This window comes from Prosopis cineraria, unplaced genomic scaffold, assembly GCF_029017545.1.
Source record: "Prosopis cineraria cultivar Desert tree isolate PC_DT_omini unplaced genomic scaffold, ASM2901754v1 PC1, whole genome shotgun sequence".
Taxonomy (NCBI): domain Eukaryota; kingdom Viridiplantae; phylum Streptophyta; class Magnoliopsida; order Fabales; family Fabaceae; genus Prosopis; species Prosopis cineraria.
Window position 1 is genome coordinate 50,050,266 of NW_026555332.1, and position 8,308 is coordinate 50,058,573.

An 8,308-nucleotide genomic window follows, 5' to 3' on the forward strand; every position below is an offset into this window, starting at 1 on the left:
GCTTGAAATATGAACAAAACACAAGCTCCTCATATATTGTGTTGAAATTTAATTTTACTCGAGAAAATGGGGGGCAAAAAAAGTCAATCTCTGGACTGCTTGTTCATCAAAGCTTTGTTTCCATGTTACGAATCAATTTAACTCAAATTCAAGCCCATCAAATAATTATCATGATTTTTGACAACCTTGACCTCGTGAAAGCAGTTCATGCTTAATTGAATCAGATTATGGTACTGCAGATACTTGAAGTAGTTTATGATGCTTTTTTGTTCCTTCTTAATAAGGATTAAAGATTTTAATATCTTCATTTTAGTCTTAGTCTGAAATTTTAGATCTTGTGAAGTGGTTGTGTGATGTGTCTTCTGACCATAAAAAAATTATCTATGAGAAGATACATTAATGGGGTAAATAACTTTGCTGGAATTTTCCTCATCGTCGTTGTCCCAGAATTTGCAAATCATCTTCCTCATGTCAGCCCCTTCTGTCAGGGAATTGCCTCCAGACCTGTCATCATGGAGCTAGTTTGGTGGAAACGGATCCTAGAACAGTACCTGAAATCCTGTTCCAAATTCATATCAATTGTTGGTATCTATGACCATAGATAATTGCCTAAACTGCAAAATCACAGCCGGGAAATCATTTGGGTGGTTTTCTGGAGACATGCTTATGCCATTTACTTAGAGAACTTTGAATTCTGAAAACACAAATCTTTTTGACATGGTACCAATTTTGTTGGTTGTCAACTATAATACAAGCAAAAGAATAATGAAATAATCAAACAAGAAAAGGCCTATTTTAAATTCCTGATTCACCATTTTATTTGGTTCTACAATTGAATTTGGGATTTCTCTTACTCTTGTTTGTACAAAGTTGTCTGAGTCTGCAATTTATCGTCTTGTTTCAATTCTTCACTCATCTTTGTGTAAAATGTGTTTTGAGGATGAAGCTGGGTTGAGATCCCTATCTGCTCTCGAGGTTCTATCCCAGCATTTCTTTTCCATGGGAAAATAAGCTAGACGCCAAACAGCAGTTATGAAAAATATTATATCATAATTCAAGCAGTCGTTTTTATCATGGATGGGCATTTGCTGATGTGATAACCAATGTGAAAGCTTATCTGCGGTGTCCCTTCCCTCCTTTCCTCTCATTTTAGTGGGAATTTTGAATTCAATCTGCATTAGTCAAGTTAAAAAGTTAACAGTTCACTGTTCACGGAGATGGAAAGGTTGCCCTTTCGTTCGATATATGAGAGATGATGATTACTTGCCAGACGACGATTAGAATGGTACAAAATGCACTGCTGACTTTCTTCGGGAAAATACTGTGTAACTTGGACCTAGATTATTTGTGGTTCTTCAAGGGCAGGGACAAATCTAGAAAACTATTTGTGTGCAGTATTTCTGAAAGCAACACCGCTCTCTTTAATAGTTGTATTTCTGAAACCTAACGTATCATCCATCCCTATATCCAAACTATCAACTTCCCTTTGCATAGAAGCTGGTTTACTTGAAGGTTGCGAGAATGTTGACACAACTCACATCTTCAAAGCTACTCGTTGCTGAATGCTGAATATTTTTTTTTCAACAGAAAATTACAACGAAGTCACTAAAATGTTACAGCTTAATTAGAAATCAAAGATATATTTCTCTCAACATCCACCACCTCAGCGCAATAAAGGGATGGATGATTAAAGTTTTGTGGACTATTTAAAAATCAAAACGCATTAAAATATAAAGTTAATAGTAATCCTAAGACTTGTATTTGTTACGGAATGACTTATTTAGTCTTTCTATACTTTGTAATGATAAACACCCCCCCCAAAAAAAAGAGGAAGAAGAATTGTTTTTTTCCTTCTTGTACTTGTTTGTGATTCTCAAGCTGTGCTACGAGAAAGCCAGTAGCAAGCTTAAGCCGGGATTTAATCAGAAGGGAACCAAGATTAAGAAGCATGTACATTACAAGAATTTCATAAATCTTGAAGGATTGGAGTCTGTAATAGCTATATAATATTTAAAAAAAAAAAAAAAACTTGGAGGGTCATCCTACTAGTGGTCCCCCTCCTCTATCCCTGGCTAGAAGGCATGGGTTTAAGATTTATGAGATTGTATTAGCAGTTTAGCACTTGGTTTTTTCCCCTTCTCTCCCTTTGTGTCCAAATGCTAGTCTGGCATGCCTTTGATGGGAAGTTGATAGTTTAATTTCTTGGGAGTTTGTTTGAAACACAATATGGAATAGAAGAAAGTAATTTATAGATAGAGATATATCTTCTATATTTGAATTGAGTAGCAATATGATGATATAATACCTGGACGGACTCAATTGGCAAGAGAAGGGTAAGATGTGAGTCATGTTTAGAATTGAACTCTTTGATGTGTAGATCTAACGCAATCAATCCTAAACTCCCTAAGGTTGGTTCTGGGGAGCCTGACTACTGATTAGTGAGTGACACTTGTAGTCTTGTTTGGGTGGACCTTCTATCATGAACGCTGGTCCTAATCGTTCTGGACCACTTGCACAACATCATCATCCCCACTTGATCTCTCACAGCCTCACCAGTCACCATTCACTTTCTTGATTTTTCAAGTGGGTGAGGGCGATGGGCTACAGAGCGAGAGCTGTTGGTTGGATATAAGAGAAGGTTGGCAAAATGAAACGATGCCACGAAACTGACACCATTTGTATGGCTTTTAGCTGTCTCGTTTGGTTCCTCCTGTTTTTCTGCTGTGACAGAATCGGTGGAATTTAATTCTCTCATGTTTGGGCCAATTTGAGAGTTGGGTTTTTTGGGTTCTTCCTCGGTGTATATTCTCCGGGTGGGGGGCCCAAGACGTGTGACTCTTATCTTTCTCTTTCCTTCCTTCTTTCAGGTTTCCATATTATTCTTTCATCTCTCTTGCCTCCCCAAATCGGACTGCGAGCGAATATTATTCTTGTCTTCCACTTTCACGCTACTCCATCCATGGATGCTCCTCCTTGTCGTTATTACTTCACTTTAATATACCGTTACTTTTCAAGTTCACAATCAAAATATCATTTCAAATTTATGTTTTACTTTAAAAAAAAAAACAGAGAGAGAAAAGGCTAAATTATACATAAACTTTAAGATTCGGGTTGTCTGCAATTCTCCTTGGTTTTTAAAACTTTACAATAAACCCTATTAAACTTTTACTTTTACACAAACAACTCTACAGTTTTTAATTTATCGGTTATTTTGCTAAAATAATATAATTTATTAGAAATTTTATTTGCACACGGCTTTACAGTCCAAGAAATTACCTTGGCATCAATTTTTAGAGTTTCAGGAGGGTTATCTGCCCAAACCTTAAAGTTGATAAGAGTTGTTAGTCCAGTTTTTAAGGTTAATGGCCAAAGATAAACCTCATAATTTTAACGATTGGTGTTATTATTATTATTATTATTATTATTTTAATGAACATGAGAGCATGGAATCTTGATTCGATATTTATGTATAGCAACAGGTTAACGAAGTAAAAAAAAAAAAAAGGAGAGTACGGAAATAGTAGAGAGAAAAAGACGCATCTGGTTGAGAGTGACGGGGACAAAATGGAGACGAAGCGAGGTGGGGACAGAGCCAATTCTTGTGTTGAAAGCTTCTCCCAAACAGCTAATTTTTCCATCTTTATTTCTCTCTGCAAATGGATCATTATTTCACAACCCCGCGGGAGAATCTGAAGAATTTCCAAGGAATAAATTATTCTTGAGGAACCTAGAAAGGGACCTCGGGTTCAATTTTTATTTTACTCAAGTTTTAGGGGCAAAATCGTATACCCATTCCGTTGAGAGGAATAAATTATTCTTGAGGAACCTAGAAAGGGACCTCCGGTTCAATTTTTATTTTTACTCAAGTTTTAGGGGCAAAATCGTATACCCATTCCATTTCTCTCAACCACGTTGCTCTCCCCATCTTTCCCCCCAACAAGCTTCTCCCACCCAGCGCAATCAATAAGGCTGGGTTCAGTGGGCTCCTCTTTCAGGCTCTATATTTTTCGAGGGTCGGTCTTGAAAAAAATAAAAATTTCAGTATAAATGTTTTTTATGATTTGCCCTCACAAGTCCTGACTTTAACAGCTTGTATTTGGGCTAGCCTTAAGCACTTATATTTTTTTTTAACTTTATTTATATCATTTATTTAAAATTTTGAATTAATATATGAAAATAATATAATTTATTGAATGTTTATTTTAAGTGATAAAAATGAAGTTGATGTTGTTGTTGAAACAGCACCTCCTCCTCCAAATGAACCTCCCTTTGAAGGGTTTAATGTTTTATTTTTAAATAAAATTGATGATAATAATGAGTGAAGAATATTTATATTTTAATATTTAATTAAATATTTTGTAATATATATATATATATATATATTAGTATAATTAAAAATTTTAATTTTAAAAAAAAGTTGTGTGGGTTTATGATCCAGTCTTGAGTTCTGTCAATAAAGGACAAGCTTGGTAAAAGTGTTGACTTTAAAATAAAATGACTGTGGTTTTGAATATTTAAAAGTGGGGCCGGGTTCAATTGACAACACGTATACTCCTACATGTAGAACTGTCATATAAGAGCCTGATTTATAAAACAGGTATATAATTTGGATCCTTTATAAGGAGCGGTTAGACTAAGGTGAATTCATACATGAAAATGTAAAATCTATCATTTGATTTTCATGGTCCATTGTTTCACCTTGCGGGATAAGAAAGCATCCTACTGGGGAGAAAGTAAAAGAGAGATCAACATAGAGAGAAGCGTAGAAATGCATGGCATGTGATTAAAGCAGTATTTCATAGCAAAGGACACCATCCTTTGGGTTATGAGGGGTGGGGCCATATAATCAGTAATCAGTAATCAGTAATCACAGATCGTCAGAAGAATATCATGCTGTGCTAAATTCAAACCCTCGTTCTTTCGTAGGACTCTTTTTTAAGCGTTGGAGGACCAGAATCAGATGAAGATCAACAACAGAAATAGCAAATGGCAAAGCAAGTTTCGCAGAAGCAACATGATGTATAATTACTTGCCAGGAATATGGTCGGCTGGTACACGGTCCTTGCTTCAGCTCTTTAGCTTCGAGCTGCTCTCCACCTTAGCTTTACCTTCCCTTCCTTGGTTTTTGGTTCTAAGAAGCGGCGGGCCTTAGTTGCACGGAAGCAATGGTATTAGTTTAAGCATGAATAATTGTCAATAACTTGAGTCAAGCTAGAATCAACCTCTCACATTTGTGAGCCATTGTATTTGAATGGATACTCGTATGCACCAAACGCCAAGATTGGTCACTCCCTCCTTATTCCCACCCCGCCCATCCCATGAACCAATCATAGCCTAAATGGCTACTATCTCAACTTACTTAGATGAGATTTGATGTTGGAATATAAGCCAATTCAAACTATATGAGTTAACTCATATAAGTTTAAAAGAATATGGATTAAATTAGGTTCAATACATTTTCATATAGGATATAAAAAACCCCAATCTAATTCATTTTTTTCAATTTATTTTTTTATAATTATTTTGAAAAAACACGCCTAAATAAATATGATAATGAGTTTTAATATGATATTCTTTCGTAATTCATTTTAAATATATTAAAATATTAACTCATAATGTTTGTATAAAATATATGAATTAAGCTAGCTAATTATGCCAATCAATTTTATCAAAAGCATGAATCTAACATATTTTTCATTTTTTCTTTTATTCTTTTTTTTCAACTAATATAGGTTATTGGGCCACTCTTTATTCATTAAGGTTAACCCATACAATTCACAAGTTATATGATCTGGGTAAAAAAAAAAACTTATTTTTATTTGGGTCATATTTTTCAAACTAACATGAAACTTGTGACCGATTATTCAGGCCAACACACACACACACACATAATCAAACTCATATTCTTGACTCTAATTTAATTATTCATATAATCAAAATAGTTGTGACATATGGTGAGCAATCTTAAACATTTTAGAGGCCTCGCTCATTGCTGGAATGTGAGAGATTCCCTAAGATCAATGTTTACACTCACTCCATGAAACGCTTTAAATATAATCTAAAATGAACACCCTCTTTTCATTTTTAAAAAAGAAAATCAAAGACCCAATCGTAAAGGATTAAATCATGACTTTTGATCATGTGCTTAGATAAATAAATAAATGTACACACTAATTTGTTGACTGAGTGCATCAAGAGTATTTAAACATTAAGATTATCAACGACTGACCTGTAGGGTACAGAGATTCATTATCTGCTAATATGAGCTAATGATGATTTATTTTCATGGCCTTGGCCATGCCCTGTGTTCAAAAAAGGTTTAAGCACGAATGTTGCTGGCAAAAGCATCAGTGTTGTCGTGGTCAACACAACACTGTTACACTCAACTTTCACCATTTTTTAAAATAAAAAACATTACTTAACATTGCTGGGACGCAGGAAAGGAGAAACCAGCGCCCAAGGATACACACAGCCCAAATAGGAAAACGTATCAAAGTAGGAAAATGTGAATCAGACAGAGATCGTAACTTGCCCAAGAGGTCAGTGAAGTGGGCCTGACCTGTAAAGGCAAAAGCTGAGAGGGGCAATAATATTATTTTATTCTTATTTGTTTTCGACGGGGAAAAAGTCTATGCTTAACGTTGTTCTTTTTTGACCTGAGTTGTTCAGACTCCAGAGTTTAGAGAGTTTCAACACACATGACACATTTTTTTTCCTTATTCTCTAATTTTATTATTTTAATTTATAAAAATAAATTAAAGTTTGGGTCTTATATGATATTTAGCTCGAGTTAACACTAATTTTTTCTTGAAAAAGAATTGGACTCGTCTTCCAACTCCAAGTTAGTTCTTAGGGTATAGGGTATACTTGGGGAATGAATGACTCTGCGAACTGTGAAACACGTATAAAATTTCCAAATTGTCCTAATGGTTTTTGCAATTTGTCAATTTGTTCTAATAGTCAGCTTTCCTTCCCCAATCTTTTCGAGATCTATTTCAATAGTTGAGATTTAATATATCTCAAGATTAAGAAAAAATGATTTGCTGAGCTATTCAAATCAAATTATAATATTTAATATAGAAATAAATTTATGATATATTAAATTTCAATCATTAAAGTCGAGATCAAAAAGGCGAGGGAGATAGGAAGAGTAATTGGTAAAAAAAAAAAAGGGAAACCGAAAATATCGGTCCCATAATTTTTAGACTTTTGAATATTCATGGTTGCTTTTCGGTGGTAGTTAGTCGACTTTGAACCTAGTTGCTTCTTTCGCTGTCCTAACAAGTTAAAAAACACGCCTTTCGTATCAGTGAAAATGACATTTACATCTTAAAACACAGCTGGATTTAAAAAAAATAAAAAAATCGTAAACATAAATTGGAACTAATATAAATATAGGAATGTTAGTTGTAAATTAAATCGGTTACATAATTTTTAAATTATATTATAGTATATCAATAATTAACTAACTTGTTAAATATGCCTTCCATCTTTATGTAAATACTCCCTCTGATTCTTATTGTAAACACTTTCAAAAAAAAAATTTAAATTATATAAATAACATTTTGGTCCACTAAAATGTTATAATTTTTTTGAAGTCTCAATAAATTTTTTTATCATTAAAAAATTAATATAAAAAATTAAATTGCCTTCGATTGAAATAAAAATCTCAAGTTTTAGAATAGATATTCCGCACCCTTAATTTACAAGTTTTATTTTAAAATTTACAATTTTTTCTTAAAATCGCAATAATTCAATATAAATTGGTAAGTTTGCATTTAAAATTTTGATATTTTTAAGTGTTACAAATATCAATCGATATTTATAAATTTTGTTATAAGATTCATAATTTTTTTTCTTAAGTTCACAATAATTCAACATAAATAGGAAAGTTCACATTTTAAATTTTGATATTCTTTATGTATTACAAATATCAATCGTCATTTATAAGTTTTATTATAAGATTCATAACTTTCTTTCTTAAATTTGTGAGAATTCAAAAACAATTCGTAAATTTATATTTGAAATCATAATATTTTTCAAGCATTGCAAGTGCTATAAATCTCAATTGCCATTCACAAATTTTATTTTAATACTCACAACTTTTTTTTTAAATTACAAGAATTCACTAGTAGTTTGCAATCATTTCTTTTAAAGCTTGAGATTTTTATTTTAATTAAGGACAGTCTAATCTTTTATATTAATTTTTTAATGATAGAAAAAATTTTAGAAGCTTCAAGAGAATTATTACGTTTCAAAAGATTAAAATATCATTTAAATAATTTAAAAGAATTTTAATGTTATTTTT

General features: G+C 32.8%; 1 long non-coding RNA gene across 1 annotated transcript; it reads right to left on the reverse strand.

The window, feature by feature from the left end:
• Nucleotides 1-208: 208 nt before the first annotated feature.
• LOC129304545 (uncharacterized) lies at nt 209-2,636 on the reverse strand. Its single transcript, XR_008591713.1, has 3 exons — nt 2,306-2,636; nt 855-1,565; nt 209-559 (listed from the first exon to the last, which is right to left on the reverse strand). It is a non-coding gene; the product is annotated as an uncharacterized LOC129304545 (long non-coding RNA).
• Nucleotides 2,637-8,308: the final 5,672 nt, after the last annotated feature.